At 36.5% G+C, this 13180-nt stretch overlaps 1 non-coding gene across 1 annotated transcript; it reads right to left on the bottom strand.

Annotated features, from left to right (window-relative positions):
- Positions 1 to 8848: 8848 nt before the first annotated feature.
- On the bottom strand, positions 8849 to 8955 carry LOC127089038 (small nucleolar RNA R71). The gene has a single exon (XR_007790818.1). It is a non-coding gene; the product is annotated as a small nucleolar RNA R71 (small nucleolar RNA).
- Positions 8956 to 13180: the final 4225 nt, after the last annotated feature.

The following is a 13180-nucleotide window of genomic DNA, read 5'->3' on the forward strand; positions in this document are numbered from 1 at the left end:
GTATTGGCATATATACCAATTCACGCTTCGGTCGGTCACCTATTATATACCCAGTAACCGGTATCCCTGGTGTTCCTTCCTTTCTGCTCCCTATTATGACTTTGGTCCCCTGCGGAGTCAGATTTTCCTGAGTTGATGTACCTTTTTCAGGTCTTTCTCATATGTTTGGTTGATTGATATCTCTCACCCTTATACCGGTCTTAGATATTCATTCTTCCTGAGCTTGTTGTTCTTTCACCCAGTAACCGGTGTTTAGATCACATGTCTCTTTGAGCTTGTTACCCAGTAACCGGTAACACCTCACCCCTGTTGTTTTCCCCAGGAGAGTCTCTTTGTTAGACATTCCCCGGTGGAGTGTTTCTGTTGTGCTTTTACCCTTTCGCTGTATTGGCGTTTTCCCTAATGCATGCAATTTTGAGTCAGCTCGAGTCTTTCCATTGGATGTGTTCCCTTTGGAAATTTCTTCTTCTCCCTAGTTTGAGTCCTTTACTCCCCAGTGAGTCCCCAGTCCAGTCGTGTCCTGCTCACGCTGTGTCTAGTTCTTGTTTCCCCTAATTCAGAGTCGTGTCCTGCTCACGCGTTCTTTTCTTATCCCCATGAGAGTCCTGTTAGAGTCTCTGTTCCTGGTGAGTGTATTACTTCGATGGATCGTCTTTTCTTCTTTGTGGACCAGTATTCCCACAAAGTTTGTTTCCTTTGCGTGCATACATTTTCATCATGAGGTCTCTTAGGGACCAAAATTTGTCTCATTACTGTTATTTAAGCCCATTCTACCGTGTCGAGATGAAGATTTTAACCTTCACTTCTCCGGCAAGAATGACCTTAAATAGGGGCATCTGTAAGACCCCAATTTTGGCCCTAAGATCCCTCATGGCATCATATCATATCATTGCATTGCCTCAAGGATCATTGGACACCTTGCTTCCTTCCCTGTGGGTGGAATCCCTTTGAGAGTGGTTCTTGATCACCAAGCATTGCTTGCATTTGTATGTCATTGCATTTCTTTTTATCACTAACCAAAAGGTACAAAAATATGTCATTAACCCTTGTTACTTGCAGCTGAAGCATTTGCAGGTCAAGCAATGAAAGGCATTCGTTGAGTAATAGATGGTGGTTATTCTTGAGATTTGGACCCCATGATCATTATCAAGAGTTCATATGAGCTATGATGTCATTTTGAAGCAAAATCCCAAGTGGTAGAGGCTTAAATTTCATCAGGACATTGCCAGGTCATCTAAAGACCCAGAAAGTCAACTGCAAAGTCAACTGTGGATTTGGAGGTGGGAAGTGATTAGAAATACTTCATTCATGTTCAAACAAGTCTCATTTGACATTTCAAACACTCACATTGAAGAATTTGAAGTCAAGTAAAAAATTTCCCAAAATGGAAGGTGACCCATAATTTGAAGTTTCCAAAAATGGAAGGGTTTTGGACCAACTTCAACTCAATCTTACATCATCAAAAAAGCTTCAAATGAAATTTTATTGAACATGAAAGTTGTATATCTTTCTCTCCCATTTCGAAAATGTCCAAGATCATGAGCATCTGATGAATGGTTAAGGAGATATGATCCAATCATTGCCAAGTGTGCATGGAACTTCACATGAGCATAACTTTTGATCCATAACTACAATTTGAGTGGTTCTTTTTGCAATATTCTTCTCTTGACCTCTAACTTTCAAATCATGCATCACATTACATAAAATCTCATCACATAATCACTTGCATATCCATGACTTTTTTGGAGGGAAATTGCAAAATTCAAAAATTGTGCATTGTATGGATTTTCTACCATTGCCATTATGTTTAAAAGATCATTTTAAGTGACTTTGATGAAGGGTGTGGTACTGTTCACGTGTAATTACTACATGCACCATGCAAATTTTGATTTTTGCAAAACACCTCATTTTCATTAGCCAAGTTAATTATGGATTAGCAAGTTGATTAAGAAGGCATATATATACTCTAATTATAACAGAATTGAAGGAGGTTAATCATTTTCTCACATTTCAAGATCCAAATTCTCTCTCCCTCCAAAATTTTCTTCCATTGATAATTCAAATTTTCTCTTCATAACATTGCAATTTCTTTCCATATTCTTGTTCCTTGGCTTTGATTCTATGCAGATCAAGCATTAGATTGTGAAATTTGAGCAAGAATTATGCATAGCAAGCTCATGAAGGTGATGATGGAAATTCTGTTTTGAGCTAGATCCACACGTTCTCAAGCTTCCTTTTCTTCATCAAACATCATTACAAGCATCATAGAGTAGATTTGGATCATAAAGAGCTTCAGATCGTGCAAAAACAAGAACTGCTCTTCAAGAGGTTCAGTTTTCGAATCTCTTAATTCTCAAATTCATGTACATGTTTGTGTAGATCTTGTGTCGCTGATAATTCTGGTAGAAATTTCATGAAAATGGTGCATTATTGAGTGAGTTGTGTATGATTGAAGTTTGATGCACCAAAAAATGTTTTGCTCGATTCTCTTTGGATATGATGAATTAGGCTTAGTTGTTCGTTGATCTATGCTCTCCATTGCAAGAGCTTCATGGTGATGTACTTGTTTTTGATTTCTGAAAAAAATTCTGGAAAAAGCGTATGAAGCTCATGCACTGTTCATCTTCATCTTCGTGAAGAAGATGAAGATCTTCATCTGTGCGTCGACCGCACAACAATATTGCGTCGACCGCACAACAATATTGCGTCGACCGTGTGAGGTCGTGCGTCGACCATGCCTGGCTAGGGTTTAAAGTGAAACGGCGTCGTTTTTGTGTAGCGCGCGCATTATTTGAATATGTACATAGTTCGATTCCCAGCGTGTGCAATTTTCAAATGTTTTCAACATTTTTCACTTTTCTCTCCATTTCCATGTATGCTTCACATGTTTGAATTCCATTTGGTATGCTAACTTCAAAAAATTGTAATAAATTGAAAAATGCATCAATTAATCCCCAATTTTTTGCAAAATGTGCCTTGAGATGCCTAGTTTTTTATGATCCTAAGTTTGAAAGTTGTGCATTGCTGGAAATTTATTTGCTCTAGGTTGATTGAACACATGTGCATTTGTGACCTTGCCTTACTCTTTCTATTGTGAAATGCTTGATTTTAATCCAAATTGCTTGAAATTTTACATGATGATTCTAGACACATTGCTGGATGTTTTAGGCTTCGTTTGGTATTTTTGTCATTTACCATTTCTGTTTTATGCTTGTGTTAGCATGGTGTGAGCATTTGTGTCACACATTTGGTTGTTCTTACTTGTGCCATTTAAATTCCATGCCAAATGATCTTGGATGCTTCTGATTTTTTGTATGATGGATATTTTGGATGTGTTGAATGCTCATGAGTTTTTCCAGAATTATTTGAATCATTTCTGTTTTGTTTTGGAGTTTTCATTCATGATGTCCATATATGAGCTTTGAAATTGCCTTTGACTTCTTTTGATCATGAAATGCCTTTGATGATTGATTTTTATGTGAGCCTTTTTAGGACATGTTAATATGTGTTTCAAGTTGCAATGTGTTGAATTTCAGCTCCTGTTTTGAATTTTTCCTTCATCTTTGACCCTAGGCTTTGACCTAGTGGTTTGTTGCTTACATGTGAGCTTTGAATTTCAGGTTTAAGCATCCAAGTTCCATAGTTGATGATGCTTCATCATTTGGATGTTGATATTTGCTTTTGATTGCTAACACTTGCTGTTTTGTATTGTGATGATAACTCATTTGAGTTTGCCTTATGGCTTTTTGTGTTGTACATTGGGATTATCTGTTGCTTATTGACTGTTGTCTGTTTATCTGAGTATTGTACTGATTTGTTTAGTTGTTTCCACAGGTACCTAAGTTGCTTTAAGTTCATTTGAACTTTGCTTTGCTTTTGCTTGTGGTTGGCATACCACTTAGGTATAATCCCTAATCTTCATGTAGTCTGGAAGACCTACTGTTATTGGTAGGCACCTGTCTGAAGCCCTCCTTAAGAGGCCATGTTTTTGTTTGTTTAATTTTGTGCCAAGCAGGTAAAGTCCTCTGAAGAGGTAATTGGCAGATAAAAGGGATGTGTAATCCATCCCCTGCTATTCAGTTGTGTCATTCACTTTGCTCACACCATGTGTTGATGCATTGTGAATAAAAACCCAAGATCTTATAGAGTCAACCATATGTGGAGAAGAGTTCCTACATTCTGAACTCCCACACTTTCTATTGTTTAAAGCTCTCCCAGGCCAGGGATAAGAGCTATGAGGCATAACCCTCATCTCCATTTCCTCTGCTTCACCCTAACTCTCAATGTTAGGGTTAAGAGCTCATAATGCCCCATTCCAGTTGGCTGTAAAGCCTAACCTTGCTTGAGCCTAATTGATAGTGTGTAGTGTGTGCTAATTGATTTCTTGTTTGCTGGTTTGCCCATATGTGCATAATTGTTTGAGTGTACCTTTGTGCATTGTTTTCATCTTTGAGTATTAATTGTATATCATTTCATGATCATTGTTCATATCTTTGTGACACTTTGTTTGTCCATTGAGGAGTCAATTGTAAGTCCATTTATTGGCAGTTGTTTCCTGTGATCTGGTAGGAGTTGGGACTAAGACCATAGATTGGCATCCTATTTCCTTGGAGTCAAGTGTAAGACCATTTATTGGCAACTTGTTTCTTTTTGCTTATTGCATTTGTTTTCTTTGTTTTGTGAGACTAGTGTAAGCCCATAGATTGGCATCTGGTATCCATCTTTGTTTTGTGAGACTAGTGTAAATCCATTAATTGGTATCTGGTTTCCATGTTTTCTTTTGTGAGATTAGTGTAAGTCCATAGATTGGCATCTGGTATCCTTGTTTTATTTGCTTTGTGAGATTGGAGTAAGTCCATTGATTGGCATCCGGTATCCATTTATGTTGGCTTTTTCTGTTATTTTCTTGTTGCCTTTTCCAAAGGAATCACTTGGATCATCTTCATATGATCTCAAGAGGTGAACAATTAAGAAGTTTTGCATCCCTTAACCTTCACCTTTTTGTTTCTTTATAACCTCCATTTGCACGTTAACCCAAACCAGAAAACTTTTGTGCAAACATTTTCATTTCTTTTTAAACTAGAAACTTAGGCCTTAAGCCTTTGATTTTTCAAACTTCATTTTCATAATACTTCTTTTGAATCGAATTCTAATCATACTTTGACGATCTTTTGTGAATAATTCCAATTGGTTAACTTCACTCATTCAATTGTTTTGTGGCTCAAGTCCACTTCTTGATAAGTTTTCATACATTAGCCATAGATCTCAATTATCTTAGTGGTTGATGTGAATCTCGTCTTTTGTCCTTAGTGATTGAATTGTAAGACTTCCTTACTTATTATAGGGTATGGTCCCTCACTGGCAAGTTGAAGCTTTTCTCACATGGTGGACTTGTGGTTGTATAGGTTGAGTTTTCTCCCGTGGATAATGAAAGAACTTAGGGCTTTTGTTTAAAATCAATCCACTCATATTTTGGAAATCTTTTAGCCGAACTACGGCGTTTTGATCCTTATCTTTCATGAAAAGGTACGTAGGCAACAGGTTCATCCGTTCAAACACAAAAACAATAAAAATTTGTATATTCTTTTCTCATCCCTTCCATCAATGTTTGCACAAAATATTTCATAAACAAATAAATTGATACAACAAGTTATGAAAAGAGGTTCCCTAGGAGTACCTAGGATGCATTGGGTGCCTAACACCTTCCCTTTGCATAATTACCCCCTTACCCCGATCTCTGATCTTTCATTAGTTTTCTACGCGTAAAACTTCTTAGGCTTTTGTTCGCTTTTTAGCCATTCCTTTGGATAAATAAAAATGCGGTGGCGAATCTATCTTTGTATGCTTTGCTTTTAATTTAATCAATAAATCATAAAGTGACGAATACACCGCTACATTTGGTAAGAGTGCTGCTAAACTCTGTTTAGTACCTGTAAGACCCCAATTTTGACCCTAAGGTCCCTCATGCTATCTCATCATATGCAAAATACCAAAAATATGTCAATGTATAGTTTGTAACTTTTGTAGGTAGTGTGTATGCTCCTCTATGCTCTATCAAGTCCATATCTAGGGTTTAATACCCTTAATGCAAAGAGCTCAATCAGTAATTGGTTTACTATGGCTCTAGATATCATATATGGATCCCCATGATTTTCACATGTTATTTTTATCAAGAAATCATCAAGAGTTTGGAGTTGGTTTTCCTTGGAAACCTTAATTCATCTGAGTATCTTGTGTGAATTCTTCAACACGTTTCTTCACCAATTGATTAAATATTCCAAGGGATACTTCATATTTCATCATCTAATGCATATATGATCCTCCATGAGTCCCAAAAGTCAAGAGAATGTCAAGCTAGTAATTTGATTCATGGTGGTTGACTAGAGAAAGTCAACTGGTCAAAACTGGGGTTCCCTAGACCCTATCTCCTACAATTTTTGTCATATAAAAATTATTCCAAGAGAAAAGTTACTCTAAACTACATTCCAAAAAACTTTCATGTTGAAGTCAAGAGTTATTTTTGCTTGGAAAGTCATTTTTATGGTGAAAGATTATAGGTCATTTTGTCTAAACCCTAGTTTGGAGGTCAACTTCCCAAGGCCATAACTTGCTCAATTTTTATGAGATGAAATCCATTCAAATGACATGATCAATTTCAAGATGTCTACTTCTACTTTTATGTTTGGAGGAAGTGCAAATTGAAATTGCAAATGTGATAACGCGAAAATGTATCGTATTTTTGGCTCCATATGCATTGCTGTTTACTTGATTAACGCTTATTATTACGTAGTATCTTATGTTTATTGCAGGTATTTATCGATTAAAAGGTTTACCGCAAGCAAAATGGAAAATAGCAAAAAGGAAAGAAAAATAGAAGAAAATGGAGCTTTTATAGAGATAATGGGCCACCAAAGCAAATGGGCTTGTGGCGCCCATTATCTAGGGAGTGTGGCGCCCGCCACATTGGCCCAAGGAATAGGTGACGCCCACCACCAAGCCTTAAGAAGTGGCGTTCAGTTGCTAAAAAAGTGGCCCTCGCCACTCATTCAAAGGCTAGGGTTGTGGCAACTGCCACAACCTAGTCTTCCATCTTTTTCTCCACCTTTTTAGCCACGAATCTACCCACCTTTCTATAACTTAGGGATTGTGAAAAGTATATAAAAAGAGACCTCTCAGACTTGCACGTCTCTCTCTTCTTCCAGTTTTGAAACGACGATTATTTTTTTCAGCATTTATTTTCTTTTAGTTTTCTAGGCAGTTTTCTTACTTTGTAAAAGTGATAGTTTCTCCTCATCGGAGACTATTGCGATTTATTATTTACGCATTTGGGATTCAATTGTAAGGACTATTCCTTGCCAAAGCCTGCCAGAATAATTTTAATCGAAGAATCAAGATTCAGTTCTAGTTCTTAATTCACAATCCGGGTTTTATTTTGATTACTGTTTTATTTATTTATGCCTTATTGCATGTTTAATTTCCCAAATACCATGTCTGTTACCGGATCCATGTCCGGCTAAATCCTTAGGTATCGGTATGTAAAGACTATCGAAACCATGAGATTCAATAAAAATTGGTGTTAGTTTTTATAAAACTTATTTTTTCGGTTTTAGTTTCTTATTTTAATCAAACTGTTTTTCGTACGAGTGTACAAAACAAACTAAGGTTACAGTCAACAAGAACGAGAGTTTGTGATTTTAACCAGATAGTTGAAACTAAGCATTAATCCTAAACACAGCCAGAGCGCTTTAGGATTAATTAGACTTTATTTATATTCAAAAATTACTTTTAAATTCAAAATGAGACCGCGAGAGCCAAGCATTCTGGTTTAGGAGTATGGTCAGAGTCAATAAAAACGAGAGTGTGAGACTAAGTCCTTTCTATAAATAATTTCTACTGAAGAATATTTTAACCAATAAGATTTCACCAACTATCTATCGAATCCCCGAAGTTTGATGTATTACATACCTATATCCCTTATATCTCATATCATTATTCTATCTACTTTATAGTTATTTCTCTTCATCCCTCCAATCTTAGAACGATCATCAACCTTAGATTTACATAGCAACATTAGACCATGATACGTTTGATTATTAGTCCTTGTGGGTTTGATAATCTTTAAAACAACGCGATAGGATTGTTCACTTGCAGTCACGATTCACATAGACTTACTACGTCGCGATCAAGTTTTTGGCGCCGTTTCCTGGGACTAATTTAGTCAATATCGTAACTCTAGCATTACCCAGTATAGACTAAGGCAAACAATTCTTTTTCCCTTTATACATTTATCGAGTGTATGCCAAGTACTCGCTCTCAAGGTGAAAAATTAAAGCTACAATTCGATGAACCCGAGCGTTATCTTAGATTAGAACGCCATATACGAGACTTGATACGGGAACATCGTATCAAGCTAAATTTTCCTGACCTTAACATTCATACTTCTGAATCAGTTATTCAACCAGAGATGGCCGATGGAGTGCAAAACCGTCCCCTTAAGTATTATGCAATCCCTTCACACGATGAACCACATAACAACATCGATGCCCCTGCGATCGGAGCCAACAATTTTGAGCTAAAGCCTTCACTGTTGTCAGCTGTACATCAAAACCAGTTTTCAGGTAGTCCCACGGAGGACCCGGACCTATACTTGTCAGTATTTTTGCAATACACAGACATAGGGAAAGCGAATGGTGTCAGCCCAGAAGTTATAAGACTCTGTCTTTTCCCGTTTTCATTAAGAGATAGAGCTAGAGCTTGGCTCCAGTCTCTACCATCCAACTTTGTCACTACATGGAACGAGTTGAAGAAAGTCTTCTTAGCCCGATATTTCCCACCTAGTAAGACGGCTATGCTAAGAGCCCAAATAAACGGGTTTAAACAAAAGGATAATGAATCACTTTTTGAAGCTTGGGAGAGATACAAAGACATGATGAGGCTTTGTCCACATCACGATCTAGACGATTGGCTGATCATTCACACCTTTTATAACGGTCTCTTGTACAATACAAGATTGACAATAGACGCCGCTGCAGGTGACGCACTGATGGATAAACCATACGACAAGGCCTATGAAATCATCGAAAGTACGACCCATAACCATTACCAATGGGGAAGCGAAAGAACCTTTTAAGGGAACCTCAACCGAAGGGTAGCATGTACGAATTAAGCAGTCTTGACCATGTCAACGCTAAGGTAGATGCTCTGACTCAAAAGATAGACAACTTGACCATAACACCAGCAACCACCATGGTTACCGTAGCACAAAACTGTGAGATATGCGGAGTTCAATGGCATACTTCCCTAGAATGTCAACTCTTGACAGGAACCTCCACAGACCAGGTGAACTATGCTCAAGGAAGCCTTTACTCAAATACCTATAACCCAGGTTGGAAGAACCATCTTAACTTTTCATACAAAAACAATAATGCATTGTGTAAGACCCTAATTTTGTCCCTAAGATCCCTCATGGCATCATAACATTGCATTGCATAGCCTTAAGGATCTTTAAGCATCTTGGTTCCCGTTGCCTTTGGGTGGGGCACTTTGTGAGTGGTTTGAGATCACCAAGCATGCTTGAATTCTATATCATTGCTTTTCTCATTTTTGTTTACTAGCCAAAAGCACAAAAATATGTCACTAACATCTTTTGTTTGTAGCTTGAGTAATCACAAGGACAAAAGCTTCAAGGAGGTCATTGGTACAAAGACATGGCCAAGAGGAGGTGGAAGCAAGCATAGTAATGGTTCCCAAAGCTCTCATCCATCAAATATGCCTCCCTAGTATCTCAATTCATCATGTTTGATCAAAGCAAGTCAAAGGGTTTGAGTTTGTTCCCCAGAGAAGCCCTAATTCATCTGTGCACCACAATGCCTTGCTCATGAAGCAACCTCAGCCCATGGTCAGATATAATCAAGGGAAGTTCTTTAACTCATAATTTCATGCATATTTGAATTTATTTGAGTGTCCTCAATCATCAATTCATCAATATTTGAGGCGTGGACTTGAGAAGTTGATCAGTCAATTCATCTGACTATTTTGGAATGCACTGAGACCTAACTTTTGATGTGTTGGTCAAATGGAGATGGTTCCAAAAGAAAAAAAGTTCTTAAGGACAAGAAGAACAACTTTCATGATCATCAAAATTTGATTTGAAGCTTGGAAGACCATCTGCCACTCCAATACATTATATGTCATTTTGACTGAAACCCTAATTTTGGGTCAATTTCCCAAGGACATAACTCATTCATTGTTTATGATTTTGACGTGGGATCAAATGCATTGGAAAGCTTAAGATGTCTACTTAAACTTTTATGTTGAACAAAATTTCAAAATATCAAAGAAAATACATGTGATAATGCAAGACATTATAGGTCCTTTTTGATCAAAGGTATTAAAAGTCAAAAAAGTCCAACTTCAAGTGCCCATAACTCTTTCATCAAAAATCCAAATGATGCAAAATTTAAGTCCATTTTGATTGTATTGAAAATATCTACAACTTTTATGTTGTAGGTTTTTCCATTAGGAGCTTGCATCGTCAAAACATAAGGGCTTGAAAGTTGGCCAATTTTAGAAACTTTGCCTTGACATGTTTTGCACATCACACTTTAAACTCAAATTTCATAAATTTCCACATTCCAAATGGATTTTTGACCAACATAACATTTGTTCGTCATATAAAGACCTTTCCAACCATTACCCATATGCCTATGCTTGGATTTTCTAATTGGTATTTTCGAAGAGGTGAATGATTAGGTTCAATTGTGGAATTCATGTTGAAATCTTGTTGCACAAGCCAATTCAGAGCAAATTACACGTCTAAACCCTTGGCATTTGAACTCAGCTTGCATTTGGCATTGCTTTTGGGCCTTGTGCATGATCATGCAAGCCCATGTAAGTGGTATCCAAGTTCATGCACACGGATCATCTCACACTTTCCTTGCCAATTCTTCTATAAATAGAGGCTTCATTCCCTCCATTTCACACACCAATTTCAACCTGAAGTGCTGTTGAAAACATTTACTAACCATCACTAAAGAAGCAATTGCATTTTCTTTAAAAAAAATTCATATCTTGAATTCAACTTCATCTGGTTGTATTCATAGATCTAATGCTTCTAGACCTTCACCATGCACTCCATTGAAATTCTATTTTGATAAAGCAAGCAAGGTTTCAAGCTCAAATCACCAGAACTCAAGCTTACACTCCAACTGGTATATTCGTCGGTTCTCTTAATCCTGAGACCTATTGGCTGTGATTTTGTGTTGGCTGAAGTCCTCTCAATAGAGGCATCATGTTTATGCTTTTAATTTTTGAAATTCATTGAGTTCATGATGAACACCAGAATTTTCAACTTCTGATTTCTCAAATCATAGAGATCTAGAATGAAAATGGATGGTATAGGGATGATGTACATCATCCCAGCTTTCTATTGATGTATAGATCACACGTTTTGGTTGCCTTTTGAAGTTCTGCATTTTGGCCGGAATCTGGAAGCTCACCGGAGAAGACGGTGGCTCCGGTGGCTTCATCATCTCCAGATCAAACCCTGGCCATTGGATCTTTTTTCCAGATTCAATCTTGATCTTTCTTTGGTATGACTTTTCTTTTATTTCCATGTGCATGCATTGACTTGGATCCACCATAAGCGCGCGCTGAGGATCCTTAGATGTGCCACCTCATTTAATGAGGTTGATCCAACGTGCCAGGATTTTTCTCATTTTCTGAATTTCTTTTTATTTTTGTTTAATTCCTTTTATTTCAAAAAATCATATCTCTCTCATTTTTAATCCAAAAAATATGGGACCAATTGCATTATTTCCCAAATAAATTCTAGTTTCTATTTCTGATTTTTAATATTTTTTATTTCATCATTTGATATTTTTTGTGAATTTTCTCTTTTCTGGTTATTTTTAATTAATTTTAAATAGTTTTTTATATTCAAAAAATACAAAAATATGTTCCTAACCTACTTGAATGATAATGGATCTATGAAAAATATTCTCATCAATTTTTGAATTGATTTGAGATTTATTTGAGATTTTAGTTCAATTAGGTTATTTTCATTCATTTTTAATTGATTAAAAATAGTTTCTGACTTTAAAAAATGCTGAAATTTTTTGTCAAACTTTGTTTGACCTTGTTGAACTTAGGATAAATCACTTGGACTTTTCAAAGTTGATTTGAAGTGATTTTGAAGTTTGACCTTTCCATTTATTTTTAATTCAAGTTTATTTTAATATTAAAAAATGCCAAAAATATACTATTCATTTCTTGACTTCCAATCTTCGTCTCACTTCTGTTTTTGATTGTTTGACCATGACTTTCAATTTCATTGGTCAACATATGAGGATTGGTACGTGATACTTCATTTAATGCATTTAATTTTTCTTTACTTTTGCCATTTCCATTCTTCATCATTCATCTCCTTCTTCTTCTTATTCTTTTTTTTTTCCTTTTGATCAATGAGTTGAAGGTTGATAAGTTAGCATTGATTAGGGAGACTTAACCTTCCTTGATCCAAATCTAATTCATCTTGATCAATTGATCAAGTGAATGGCTTTGCATTAAGGATAGGTTATTTCCTAAATTATGCAAATGGCTTAAACCAATACAAGATCAATTCTCTTCTCCTTTTTGGCATGGCAAGTTGTTGGGACTTGGCTCACTAATCAAGACTCCTAACTTGTGTTTGTTGCCTACATTATTATTGACCGGCCTCAGACAGTTGTGACTTCTACATAAGTCCAATTACGATTGCTTAACATAGCACTAAAATTTGCCTTATGGCATACTAACCATTAACCACTAACAACTAACATTTACTTTTATACAATTTACTTTTTATGCAATTTACAATTCTTGCACATATTATTCATTTGCTTTTTCCTTTGCTCATTGGAGCACATGTTTATGTTAATGCCATTTTCCTTTTGCCCACTTGGGTTTATAATTCTGAATGTACCTTTTGTGCTTGTGTTTGTCTGTTTGTTATGAACCACATGCCAAGCATTGGACAATAAGGACTTAGAATTTAGGACCCATACCCAAGAAAAATGGAATTTGAATAGCAACTAGGCCTCATGCCTTTAGAGTGCTTAAATGTCAAAGAGCAACTAGGCCTTCTGCCTTTAGAATGCTTAAAGCTTAAGGAAAGACTTTGAAAGGACCATATTCTAAACTC

Source organism: Lathyrus oleraceus, chromosome 5 (assembly GCF_024323335.1).
Source record: "Lathyrus oleraceus cultivar Zhongwan6 chromosome 5, CAAS_Psat_ZW6_1.0, whole genome shotgun sequence".
NCBI lineage: Eukaryota > Viridiplantae > Streptophyta > Magnoliopsida > Fabales > Fabaceae > Lathyrus > Lathyrus oleraceus.